The 14,719-nt window shown below is 45.9% G+C and overlaps 1 pseudogene; it reads right to left on the reverse strand.

Moving 5' to 3' along the window:
• Window positions 1-708: 708 nt before the first annotated feature.
• Window positions 709-13,903, reverse strand: LOC129398577 (olfactory receptor 7E24-like; annotated as a pseudogene).
• Window positions 13,904-14,719: the final 816 nt, after the last annotated feature.

Here is a 14,719-nt window from a genome sequence, read left to right on the forward strand (position 1 = left end):
CACAGGTTGTTGGTTTTGGAGATTTCCCTCCCTGTGCCTTCATGCCAGCTGTGAAAGAGTCAAAAGGCTCCTAACTGTCAAAATAAAAATGACACTTGGTCACAGAGGAAACAGATTATAGGTCAATCACATTGATGACTTTTTAACTATGAGAAGCCATTAATGTTATTGAATAAGTAAATCTGTTTGCATAAGCAGATTTTTATAGGCTGCTGGGAATAAAGGTTTTCCTAAGTGGGTGATTTGTACAACGATAGCCTTTGGGTCTCTGATGGAACAGCTCTGATGAGGAAATGTTCCTTTAATTATGTGGAAGGCCAATTACCACGTTATAGCCACATTGTTTTGCAGATTGCATATAATTTCACCATTACCATAGCTTCAGCACTGTAATTCTGGAGAAAATTCGGGCACCAAGGAGACACTTGAGGCACACTATGCTGGAGACAAAGATGTTTTAGCGAATTCAATTTAAGCTTCAACGTTAGAGTTATTTTGTTGAATAAAACATAATGCAATAATGAGCTTGTGTATGTCAACTCTATAGTGGAGGTAATAATAGCTAGAAAGAGCACGTCCCGTCTCCTCTTTTTAATGCTCATTGGAGTAATACATAATGCTACAGAGAGAACCTTTCTCTAATATGTGCTTCATCTCAGGCTAAGGGTGTTTTTTTGCAACTGTGCTTAATGAAAAAAAGGTAAAGGATCTAATTTGGGAGCCATTCACAAAAGTGCTACCACTTGATGTTTTTTTATACTCTGAGATTTCTTATTCTCAGTGCCTACCAGGAATGGACTTTCTGGAGAAGCTCAGATTAATCACTCCTTATGAGAAGTGACAGCGTGCTGGCAGCCCTGACAGCCCTCATTCACTCTCGGTGCCTCCTCTGCCCGGGCTCCCACTTTGGTGGCACTTGAGGAGCCCTTCAGCCCACGGCTGCACGGTGGGAGCCACTTTCTGGGCTGGCCAAGGTCGGAACTGGCTCCCTTAGTTTGCAGGGAGGCATGGAGGGAGAGGCATGAGCCGGAACTGAGGCTATGTGCACTGCTTGCCTGCCAGCTGCAGTTCCGGATGGGCGTGGGCTTGGCGGCCGTGCACTAGGAGCTGCTGGCAGGCCTTGCCTGCCCGGGCAGCAAGGGGCTTAGAACCTGGGCCAGCAGCTGCTGTGCTTGACTTCTCACCGGGCCTTAGCTGCCTCCCTGTGGGGCAGGGCTCGGGACCTGCAGCCTGCCATTCCTTAGCCTCCCCCCTCAGTGGGCTCCTGTGTGGCCCAAGCCTCCCCAATGATCACCGCCCCCTGCTCCACGGCGCCCAGTCCCATCGACCACCCAAGGGCTGAAGAGTGTGGGCGCATGGAGGGGGACTGGCAGGCAGCTCCACCTGCAGCTCCTGTGCTGGATCCACTGGGTGAAGCCAGCTGTGCTCCTGAGTCTGGTGGGGACTTGTAGAACCTTTATGTCTAGCTAAGGGATTGTAAATACACCAATTGGCACTCTGTATCTAGCTCAAGGTTTGTAAACACACCAATCAGCACCCTGTGTCTAGCTCAGGGTTTGTAAATGCACCAATCAACACTCTGTATCTAGTTACTAGGGTGGGGACTTGGAGAACCTTTGTGTGGACACTCTGTATCTAGCTAATCTAGTGGGGACGTGGGGAGCCTTTGTGTCTAGCTCAGGGATTGTAAACGCACCAATTAGTGCCCTATCAAAACAGACCACTCAGGCTCTCTGTAAAATGGACCAATCAGCAGGATGTGGGTGGAGCCAGGTAAGAGAATAAAAGCAGACTGCCAGAGCCAGCAGTGGCAACCCACTGGGGTCACCTTCCGCACTGTGGAAGCTTTGTTCTTTTGCTCTTTGCAATAAATGTTGTTGCTGCTCACTGTTTGGGTCCACACTGCCTTTATGATCTGTAACACTCACCAAGAAGGTCTGCAGCTTCACTCCTGAAGCCAGCGAGACCATGAACCCACCGGGAGAAATGAACAACTCCAGACGTGCAGCCTTAAGAGCTGTAAAACTCACCATGAAGGCCTGCAGCTTCACTCCTGAGCCAGCGAGACCACGAACTCCACCAGAAGGAAGAAACTTCGAACACATCCAAACATCAGAAGGAACAAACTCCAGACACACCACCTTTAAGAACTGCAACGCTCACCAGAAGGTTCCACAGCTTCATTCTTGAAGTGAGTGAGACCAAGAACCCAGCAATTCTGGACACACTTATACACTTGGCAATGAGAGGTCTGTATGGAGCAAGTGAAGAAATCAGCAGAGTGAAGATAGAGGGAGAACAACATGATGGGGGAAAGGCAAAGTTACTGCCATGTTGGTTTCAATTCTGCCACTCATGAGTGAGACCCATGACCTCCTCTCTCTAGGACTCTGTTGTTCTTATCTGTAGAGTGGAGGAATAGAAGGGCCTTTTAAAGTATTAACATTTCCTGACCTATCTGTAAAACACTTTCATTCAAACTGATGGGAATCTTGACTACTTTGCCAAGAGGACATAATAATCATTAAGCTGAATGCACCAAACAACATCGCCTGAAACTATCTAAGCAAAAACTGAGAAAGTTACACAGGACAGACAAACCTCCTGTAAGAGTAAGAACTCTTCAGCACATGCTTAGTGTGTCAAAGACAATGCTGTGTTCACACCATTCCTCTTCCTGGACATGCAGAAAGACTACATTTCCCAGCCTCACTTGCAGTTAGTTTGGAACCATGTGACTGCATTTCCACCAATAGGAATGTAAGAAATCACTTCTGGGCCAAGGTTATCAAAAGCAAGTGTGAGCTATGTTTCCTTTCTTACTATCCATAGGGCTACAAGTGAAAAACTCTGAGATGGCAGAATTAAAAGATGGAAACCTCCAGAATCTCTGAATCACTGTTGGACAAGGGCCCTCAAGGAGAACCCCTGCCCTGTACCAGACTATGCTATGGGTGTCAACCCACTGAGAGTTCAGGGTTTATTCATCTCAGCAGCAGTCTATTGTTACACTGACTAACATCCTAAGGTTTGAGAGATCTAGCATATTGTTAATTGAAGCTAGATTTAAGTTACACTGAGAACCTTATCTATTTAAAAATAAAAACTCTCCTAAAAAAAAACAAATAATCCACATTCCTTTCAACCACATGTGGCAAATTAACAAAAAAAAAAAAAAAAAAAAAAAAAAAAAAAAAAAAAAAAAACCTGGCCACATATTAGGCCATAAAGAAGTCTCAACAAAATCCACTATACAATTGATATTGTCCAGATCACATTTTCCTGACCATAATGCAACAAAATTAGAAGTCAACAGCAAGAAGATAGCTAAACACAAGCATACATTTGGAAAATTAAAAATATCGTTTCATGAGTTAAATGAAAAATCACAATAGAAGTTACTAAACATTTACAACTGAATGAAAACACAACTTTATATATATATGTATATATATATGTATTTTTTTTGTGAGTCTTCCAACTTTGTTCTTCTTTTACAAGGTTATTTGGGAAATTCTGGGTCTCCTGCAATTCCTCATACAGTTTTATGCTGTTTGTCAATTTCTGTGGCTGGGTCTATGAGAACTTATCGTAGTTCTCATAGACCGGGGTTTGCATGTCGCTGTCTAGAGTCCGGATCTGCTGCACCATGTCCGTCTCACTGTTCATCAGCTGGGCCAGAGGGCACTCTCTAGGAAGCTTGTCTAGGTAGACTTCCGGGTCGAAGTGCGCCCCGTTCAGATCAGTGGGGTCCAGGGGGTCGGTCCCCGCGGGGAGTCCCATCGCCTCCCCTTCCGAGAGGCCATTGTAAAACTTTAGCATCCTGTGCGCCTTCCACCGGCGCTCCGTGAGCCTCCCCATCCAGCCCTTCTGGGGAGTCCCCAGGTCCACACCCCGGGCTAGGCCCAGTGACAGCTGCCGCCGCCATAGCTCCAACTGCAGCCCACGGGCGTAAATTTTATATTTTTAAGTTGGATACATGGAGCTACTTGGCTTTTGCTTTCATCACACCGTTGAGGAAAGAGGTGGTTGCTTATGGTACCCCTGTTTTTACTGCAACGTGTAATGGATGAGAATCTCCCTGTTGCAGAGAGCAAAACACTGAACTAAATTGTGCTGTAACACAGCTCTGTGTTGGGGGATTGGGAGTGATCATGCAAACGCTTGCAAATTTGCACAGTGAGAGAGACAATTGTTTGGGCAGCTGCTCACTATATGAAAAGGCAATTGACCAAAAGTCTCTTACTGAGCTATCTCAATACTTTCATTTTATTTTAACTTTTGGCAGCAGGGTGCAATTAAAGGAGAGAAAGAAAACAAAGTGATAAGTGTAAGATAATGTACACACATGTGTAAAAGAAAATGACAAACAGGATCACTATTTGTCTCTTGGTTACCTCCTTGGGCTCTATGTCTCCTTCCTCAGAGAACCTCGTTTTCCTTTGTCCAGATTTGTTAGGGTGGATAATCCAGGCGCCTGCTCCCCCATGATGGAAGCCAAAGACGTCCCTGGAGCCGCCTCCCGCTGCATCCTTTCCTGCACTGCCCACATGGACACAACTCAGCCGATTAGACTTCCTCTCAGAACTTTAGTCTTGAGCAAAGGGATTAAAGGGTGAAGTGACTGAAGGTATGCCCTTCCAAACTGGTACGTGAGCTAATGGCTAAAGTTTGCCAAGCCCATCCAAGCACATTTTTTCGTAATTTTTATTTATTTATTTTTTTGAGACAGAGTCTTGCTCTGTTGCCCAGGCAGGAGTGCAGTGGCGTGATCTCGATTCACTGCAACCTCTGTCTCCCGGCTTCAAAGGAGTCTCCTGTCTCAGCCTCCCCAGTAGCTGGGATTACAGGTGTATGCCACCATGCCTGGCTAATTTTTTTGTTTTTTGGGGTTTTTTTCGTATTTTTAGTAGAAACAGGGTTTCACCATGTTGGCCAGGCTGGTCTCGAAATCCTGACCTTGTGATTCGCGTGCCTCAGCCTCCCAAAGGGCTGGGATTACAAACGTGAGCCACCGCGCCCAGCTTCAAAAAGTTTTAAGCAGAGCTCAGTGGTCTTAACCACAGGCACATCGGAGGAGAATTTTTGAAAAACTTTCCAGCTTCCTCAATAGGAATGGAATCCAAACTCCGAATTGATGACTCCTTTGAGGAATTCGAGAGCTGTAAGGAAAGCCAGGAACAGGGACAAGGGAGAGATGCGTCCCGAATGATCCTGTGCCAATTCTTTCTGGAATCCTTGATGTGATCTCAGCTGCCTTTTCTATACATGACACAGTGATTGTGGCACCCACTGGTCTAGCTGTGGTCTCCAAGGAACCCCCAAAGGGAAGGGCACAGTGAGCAGGGGCATCCGCCTGAGTGACGAGGATTTGAGAGGGCAGGATGGTTGCAGGGAGAGGACTTGCCAAATACCATGTGTCTGGACTTAGACTGCCTGGTTCAAATTGGACTTCACCCTTTTTGACTTCGTGATCTGGTACAAGCTACATGAAAATCCGTTGCGCTTTTTCTAGTCTGTAAAATCATCCTGAAATGTGCACTAATAACGTGGAGACTATGCAGATGAAATGAAACAAGCTGCATAGAGCACAGAGCTCAGAGTCTGGCCTTTAGGAAGCCCTCAGTAAGGGTTCATGATGCCATGGTGTCTGTCGTCATCCTCTTTATCCTCATCATCACCTTCAGAATCTCTTTGTTGTTCTTAGGGAATAGTTTAGAGGGACTGATTCCCTGCTATCATGGGTGAGATGTCTATGAAAAGGACAACCAGTGGGGGAGGAAAGCAAAATTTTGAATAAGATTTCTGAGACCCCCAGCACAACAAAGAACAGAAACTGCACAGTCTGCTGAGCAGAGAGTTGCATATTGGTTTCCTCACATCTGCCCACCACACTCTCCTGTTTGTCCTGAGGATGAGGAAACAAACAAGGCTCCCGACCATCCTTCAGCACTCACTTGAAGGTGTGGCCTCCCCCTCCACAGCTGTGGGTATTTCAAGTCGTGTGGGACAAGAGACTGAGAAAAGAAATAAGACACAGAGACAAAATATGGAGAAACAACAGTGGGCCTAGGGGACCAGCGCTCAGCATACCAAGGACCTGCACTGGCACAGGCCTCTGAGTTCCCTCAGTTTTTATTGATTATTATTTTAGCAAAAAGGAATGTAGTAGGAGGGCAGGGTGATAATAAGGAGAAGGCCAGCAACGAACATGTGAGCAATAGAATCTATGTCATAATGAAGTTCAAGGGAAGGTACTATGACCGGACGTGTACCTAAGCCAGATTTATGTTTCTCTCCACCCAAACATCTCAGTGGAGTAAAGAATGACAAGGCAGCATTGCTGCAAACATGTCTCGCCTCTCACCATAGGGCGGTTTTTCTCCCATCTCAGAATTGAACAAATGTACAATCGGGTTTGACATTCTGTGCCTGGCTTCTTTCATTTAATATACAGACCTGCAATCTCATCCATTTTGTCTGCAGTGGAGAGGACTTTCTTCCTCTTTAGGCTGAATAATACTTCACTGGGTGTGTATACCACAGTTTCTTCATTGAAACAAATTTCTAAAGAGCAAATATTTTTAAAGTCTCGGAATGTGAAACTTCAGGGATACTGTGCCCATTTTATTCTTTTCTATTTCCCATCTTGTGTATATGCAAGTGTATAACAAAGCAGCAATTGATGTGTGTATAAATCTATAACTTCTACAAATGTAAAATGTAAATGCTAAGTGGTGGCTGGGCGCGGTCGCTCATGCCTGTAATCCCAGTACTTTGGGAGGCAGAAGCGGGCGGATCACCTGAGGTCGGGAGTTCAAGACCAGCCTGACCAAAATGGAGAAACGCTGTCTCTACTAACAATACAAAAAAAAAAAAAAAAAAGATAGCCAGGCATGGTAGTGCATGCCTGTAATCCCAGCTACTTGGAAGGCTGAGACAGGAGAATTGCTTGAATACGGGAGGCAGAGGTTGCAGTGAGCCGAGACTGTGCCATTGAACTCCAGCCTGGGCAACAAGAGTGAAACTGTGACTCAAAAAAAAAAAAAAAGAAAAAAAGACAAGAAGGAAATAGAAAATGCGAAATGGTAAGAAAAAACAGCATAATAAACATTTGTGTGGTGTTGATGGACAATGCATTTGAAGATAATATTTGAAGAAATCATACTACAATTAATTTCTGTTCTTATTCATTGGAGCTTCATGCCTCTAAAATCTTCGTCATTGGAACTACCTCTGGTGCTTTAAAAGAAAAAAAAAAAAAATCCACCTACTCACACAGGTGCAAGGAAATCAGAATCTCAAGTATTGAGGCCCAGGCCTCACCATGCGTAAGCTCCCCAGGTGATTTGACTCAAAGCCAAGATTGAGGAACGGCGACATGGATCTCTCCACAGAACCTGCCTAAATAGATTCTCTAGAAGCAGTTTATAAAGAAATTCCACATGAACTGTGGAAGAGGATATGAATTTGATGTACAGTATGTCCTCACTTAACATCTTTGAAAGTCTCTTGGAAACTTCACCTTGAAGCAAAATTATGTATAGTGAAACCACTTATTTTTCATCAACAGTATAACTACACAACTTTGAAAAACGAGTTGTGTTGGAGGACCTTCTGTACATTGTTTCCATAAAGTCAGTTTTCAGGGAATTCCGAAACGAAGTGAGGACTTCGTGTATATAAAGTGATGGTTGTGATTCCACCTGGATGACAAGGTTATTGCTCAGAGACTAAAAGAGGCCGCCTAGGTATGGAGGATTCTGTCATGAGGTTTCTGATAAACCAAGGATCCCAGAATCCTCACCCATTCCAGTTAAAGGCATAAAGAAGAAAGCAATATTCACAAAGGAAATGCGGAAAGGAATAAAAGCCATCAAGCCACAAAAATAATGTGTCTAAGGGGCAGGATTTGCAGATGTAGAGATTTAATGTGGTTACCCTTTCTCACTCACACAAGAAAAAGGATGGAACAGATCATGAGATTCGACTGTTTTGCTGTGCAGCCTCCGCAGGGCACTTTGTATGTCCCTGTTTCTCAGGCTGTAGATGAAAAGGTTCAGCATGAGGGTGACCACAGCGTACATCACTGATGCCACCACACCATTCCTGGGGGGTGGTGACACAGCTGAAGCCAGGTACATGCCAATGCCTGCTCCATAAAATCAGCAAACAGCCGCTAGGTGAGAGCCATAGGTGGAGAAGGCTTTATACTTCCCATCTGACGATGACATCCTTAGAATGGAGGGGAAAATTTTATAGTAAGACAAAAGGATCCCTGAAATGGGAAGAAAACCAGACATAGTACTATCAAAATATATGAATATGCTATTGATGACGCTGTCAGAACAAGCAAGTTTGAGAAGATGAGAGGGGTCACAGACAGAATTAGAGATTTCCACATTCTTGATGCTGGTGAATTGTAACACAATCCAACTGTGCAGCTGGGAATCCAACAGGCTAAGGAAAAAGGACACCAAAACGAAGAAGACACAGAGGTGAGGATTCACGATGACTGGGTAGTGCAGAGGGCAACAGATGGCTAGAAAGCAGTCATAGGCCATCAAAGTCAGGAGCATGCCTTCTATACATGCAAAAAGGAGCAAGAAAGAAATCTGTGTCAGGCAGACTGCATGAGAGATGACTCTGCTATGCGCCGGCATGTCCACAATCATCTTGGGAACCGTGGCCGAGGTGAAACCGATGTCAGCCCAGCACATGTTGGAGAGGAAGAAGTACTTGGGGGTGTGGAGGGGGGAGTCAGAGCTGACAGCCAGGATGCTGAGCAGGTTCCTCAGCACCGTGACCAGATACATGGACAGGGACAGGGACAGCAAAGCGAGGACCGGCTGCAGTTCTGGATCCTCTGAGAGTCCCAGGAGGAGGAATTCTCAGACACCTGTGAGATTCTGTGGCCCTGTGTGTCTTGGACACCTTGAGAAGGAAAGAGGATTGGAAAAATAAAAGATAAAAACCAGCCCTTAATGCTGGATGCAAGCAATTCACAAGGAACATCTTCACACTTGCGGACCATACACCGCCAGCAATGTTTCTCCGTTGTGACAATTCCAAAAATCTCAGAATTATTACGTGATTTACTTTTTTGCTATATGAGGCTTTCAGTACATACTACTTTAGAGAAAAACCACGGAAGAATATTAGAAGACCAAAACTTCATATATAACAAATCCATGATCTCCGTAAAATACGGCCCTACTCTTTTCAGAAAAAATACAATGCAATGAAAATGTCCTTCTCTCTTTCAGAAAAAGATCTCAGTCTAATTGAAAGAAATTAAGAAGCCGTGAAATACACTCTACTTTATTCTGACACCGTACTACAACTTCCATTGATGTAGAATATGTAAAAGGACGACACAAGAGCAAGGACCCCATTACCTGAAAACGAAATCGAAACTTATAGTTCTCAATTGGAAGACCTTTTCACATGCCTGTCACTTTTCATATTTATTATCATCCTTCAGTTTTCTGACATCATTTCTTTATAAAAGTACATGCACACTCAAAAATGGGAGCTGTGTTTCCAAATGAATTGAATCTATAACTCTTGGCCCAGCACCATGGCTCACACCTGTAATCCCACCACTTTGGGCAGCCGAGGCTGATGGATCATCTGAGGTCAGGAGTTCCAGACCAGCCTGGCCAACGTGGTGAAACCCCGTCTCCAGTGCAAATAAAAAAAAAAAATTAGCCGGGCGTGGTGGCGGGTAACCCTAGCTACTCGGCAGGCTGAAGCTGGAGAATCCCTTAGAACATGGAAGGCAGAGATTGGATACCCTGTGATAGGATTTTTGATATCCTAGGGAGATATTGCTCCTGACAATAGAGTGGGCGTACACCCTGTGATATTATTTGTAATATCCTAGAAAGATATTGCTCCTAATATCACGGTGGCTCTACACCCTGTGATCTTAATTGTAATATCCTACAGAGATCTTACTCCTTATAATACAGTGGGTGTACACCCTGTGATATTATTCATAATATATCACAGAGATATGACTCCTGATATCACAGTGAGTGTACACCATGTTTGTACACCCTGTGATCTTATTTGTAACAACTTAGAAAAATATTACAGCTAATATCAAAGTGGGTGTACACCCTGCGATGTTATTTATTATCTACTAGGTTAATATTACTCCTAATATCACATTGAGTGTACACCATGTGTGTACAGACTGTGAAATTATTCATAATACCCTAGGAAGATATTTCTCCTCATATCACAGTGGGTGTACACCGTGAGAGATTTTTTTTTCTAATATCCAGCGGGGGAGCGGTTGATATTGCTTCCAATATCACAGAAGGAGTACACCCCCCTGTGATATTTTTCCTAATATCCAGGAAAGGAGAGGATGACATTATTCGCAATATCACTGGGGGTGTACAACCTCCCGCCGGGATATTGTTCTTAATATCCGGAGGTGGAGAGAATGAGCTTACTCCCAATAACACAGGGGGTGTACACCACCCCTGTTTGTAAACACCCCCTATGATATTGTTCCAAATGGCCTGTGAAATAGTAAACGTGACTCCCATTATCGCGGGGGGTGTTCAGCCCTGATGATACTGTTTTCTAACATCCAGGGAAAGAGAGTATGCGATTACTCCCAATATCGCAGGGGATGTACACCCTTTTGTGTTTTGTGCCCAATATCCAGGAAAATAGAGGATGATATTACTCCCAATATCGAAGTAATTGTACAGCACCCTTGTGATATTCTTCCTAATATCCAGAAAGGAAAAGAATGATATTACTCCCAACAGCGTAGGAAACGTATACCCGCGCTGTGATATCTTTCCCAGTATCCAGATGGGGAGAGGATTATATTACTTCCAATGTGGCAGGGTGTGTACACCCCCTCTGTGATGTCATTGCTAACATCCAGGTTTCGGGAGGACGACATTACTCCCAATATCGCAGGGAGAGTACATCCCCCCGTGACCTTGTTAGTCATTTCCTGGGTGGAGAGGATGATCTTACTCCCAATATCGCAGGGGGTGTATACCCCCCTGTGAAAATCTTCCTATATTCAGAGGGAGAGAGGATGATGTTACTCCCAGTACCTCAGGGGGTTTCTAGAGCCCTGTGATACTCTTCGTAATATCCACAGGGAGAGAGGATGATATTACTCCCAATATCACAGGGGGTGTATACCCCTCCTGTAATATTGTTCTGAATACCCTGGGAGGGAGAGGATAAGGTTACGTTGAATATCACAGGGAATGTACACCCTCCCCCTCTGATACCCTTCCTAGTGTCCAGGGGAAGAGAGGAAAATTTCACTCCCAATATCACAGAGGTAGTACACCCCACCTGTGATGTTGTTCCCAATATGCAAGGGGGCAGAGGATGATACTACTCTCAATATCGCAGGGCTGTTCACATCCCCAGGGACATTTTTTCCTAATATCTAGGGCAGAGACAATTCTATGACAGCAAAGGTCGCAGGGTCTGTACATCCCTTCCTGATATTGTTCCTAATATCCAAGGGGGAAGAGGATGATATCAAATATGAAAGGGGGTGTACATCCCACACCCCTATGATATTGTTCTTAATAATCGTGAGCGGAGATGGTGATATTACTCCAAATATCGCAGGGGTTGTTCACAACCCCCTGTGATATTGTTTCTGATATCCGGGGGGGTAGAAAATCATATTACTTCCAACATTGCGGGCGGTGTATACCCCACCTGAAATATGGCACCGAATATCCAAAGAGGGAGAGGATGGTATTCATACCAATATCGAAGTGTGTGTCCACGTCCCTTGTGATATGGTTTTTAGTATCCAGTGGGCGGGAGGATGATATGAGTCCCAACATCCCAGAGGGTGTATACTACTCCTGTGATATTGTTCCTAACCTCCATAGGGGAGAGGATGATATCACTCCCAATATCTCAGAAGTTGTATATTCCCCGTGATATTGTTCATCATATCCAGGGAGGCGCAGGATGACATTCCATTGAAATTCACGACAGGCCTACACGCACAGTGTGATACTGTTCCTACTATCCAAGAAGGGAGAGGATGATATTACTCCCAATAAAGCAGTGGGTGTACATCACCCCTGTGTTGTTGTCTGTAATATCCGGGGCCGGGGGAGGAGGGGAGAGGATAACTTTCCCTCCAATTTAGCAGGTGGTTTGACGCGCCTTGTGGTGTTGTTTTAAATATCCAGCGGGGAAGACAATAGTACTATTTTTGATAGTCCGATTCATCCGCTCCACCTTTCCGGAACTCTGAGGCCGGGAGGCAGCATGCAGGTTCCGTGTGATCCCCAATACCTTTGCCATCTTCTGTATCAAGGCAGCCGAAAACGCAGGCCCGTTGTCTGAACCGATACGTAAGCGCGGTCGAAATCTAGGCATCACATCTCGAAGAAGCACAGGGGTTACTTCACGAGCTTTCTCAGTTCGTGTTGGATAGGCCTCCACCCACCCAGAGTAGGTACGCCCAAGAACTGGTACATACTTGTTACCTCCACACTTTGGCATCTCTGTGAAGTCTACCTAGAGACCTTCAAAGGGGGCTGCTCCATAAGCTCGTATGCCGGGCGGAACAGCTGGACCTTGCCTCGCATCATGCTGTCGGCAGGTAACACACCGCTGCCTCACCGTTTTGGCAAGGGCTGACAAAGGCGAGATGTAGAAATACCGGCCTAACAACTTTTCCAGTGACTCCTGACCTCGATGGGTGGTTTCTTGCAAAGCCAGTACAACTGCAGCTCCTAGCAGCTGTGGCACAGCTACTCTCCCATCTGGTAACCGAATCCATCCTTCCTCCATCACTTGTCCTTCCCTCTACCTGGAGAAAGTCCTTTTCTTCTTTAGAAGAAGGAGGGCCAAGATCAGGTGCTTGAGGGAGCACTGATGCCCAGAAGGGGGCAGATGCTGCTTTTCTAGCCTCTGAGTCAGCGCGGGAATTCCCCAAACCCAGCAAGGTGGAAGCTCGCTGGTGTCCTCTGCAATGCCTAACTGCCACCTTGTGGGGTTTCCATACTGCTTCTAATGATTACAAGATTTCTTCTTGATATTTTCTGTCTTTTCCCCCAGAGTTCAATAGGCCCTTTTCTTTCTATCAAGCTCCATGCACTTGAAGGGTTAAAAAGACATACCGAGAATCAGTGTAAATGTTGACAGTCTCACCCTCACTGAGTTCTAAAGCCCCAGTGAAAGCAATGAGTTCAGCTTTCTGGGCTGAAGTGGCCTGGGGCAACGATCTGGCTTCAACAACCGTGTCCAGGGTTATCACTGCATACCCTGCACCTCTCTTTCCTTGGGGGTTGAAGAAGCTGCTCCCATCTACGTATAGTTTCCAGTCTACTGATGCCCAAGGCTGGTCCCGGAGATCAGGTCTGCTAGAGTCAATTGAGTCCAACACTTCTACACAATCAGGCTCGACAGGGCTCTCTGATACCGGCAGCAAGGTGGCGGGGTGTAGGGTTTTGCAAACTTCAATGGTTATACGGGGACTTTCACAGAGCAAAGTTTGGTACTTGGTCAGTCTGGCATTCGTTAGCCAATGATGTTCTTTAGTATTCATTAAAAGTCACCACAGCACGGGAGGCCTTTATGTTCAGGTTTCGCCCAAGAGTCAGCTTATTTGCTTCTTGTACTAGCAGGGCAGTTGCTGCCAAGGCCCTCCAACAGGGGGGCCATCCTTTAGAAATCCCGTCTAGTTGTTGAGAGAGGTAGGCCACCGGCCTCAGCCAGGGCCCCACAGTTTGGATTCAAAGTCCAGCTGCCATCTTTTCTCTCTCTGATGCATACAATGGAAAAGGCTTTGTCAGATCGGGTAGCCTCAGGGCTGGGGCTGCCAGAAGTTTTTCCTTTAACTCATGAAAGACTTGCTGTTGTTGGGATCCACATTCCAAAGTTTCCCGGTCCCCGCCCCCTTCGTGACCTCATACAAAAACTTGGCTAATGCTGCAAAGTTTGGGATCCACTGTCTACAAAGCCCCACAGCTCCTAAGAATTCTCTCACCTGCTTTGTGCTCTTAGGCTCCGCTAGATGGCAAATGACCTGCTTTCTTTCTGATCCTGGGCTGCGTTCCGACCCCTGTCGGATAGTAAATCCCAAGTAACGTACCTGCTGTCGGCAGATCTGAGCTTCCTTCTTGGACACCTTCTACCCACAGTCCTCCAGGTGCTGGTGTAGGGCATCTGTTCCCTTGGCACACCCGACTTCCGTGGGGTGTCCCAGCAGAAGGTCATCAACCTACTGGAGCAACACGCAGCCTAGGTCTCTGCTGGGAAACTTCTGGAGGTCTCGAGCCCATGCCTCCCCGAAGATGGTGGGGGAGTTCTTGAACCCTTGGGGAAGTCCGGTCCAAGTGTACTGAGTAGTGACACGTGACTCCGGATCTTCCCACTGAAAGGCAAACAACTGCTGCCTCTCAGGGGCTAATCTGATAGGAAAGAAAGTGTCTTTCAGGTCCAAGCAGGTGAACCAGCTGTCCTCAGCTGGCGGCAACCACAACAATGTGGACGAGTTAAGTACTTTTGGATGTAAAGTCAGTGTGGCTTGATGAAGCAAGCGCAAATCCTGTACCGGCCGGTAGTCCTTGGTCCGTGGCTTGGGAACAGGCAGGAGGGGAGTGTTCCATGGAGACTGACAAGGAACAATCATTCCAAAAGTTCTTAGGTGCTTGAGACGGACCTGGATACCTTGAAGGGATTCTCTGGGTACGGG

This window comes from Pan paniscus, chromosome 7 (genome assembly GCF_029289425.2).
Source record: "Pan paniscus chromosome 7, NHGRI_mPanPan1-v2.0_pri, whole genome shotgun sequence".
Taxonomy (NCBI): Eukaryota; Metazoa; Chordata; class Mammalia; order Primates; family Hominidae; genus Pan; species Pan paniscus.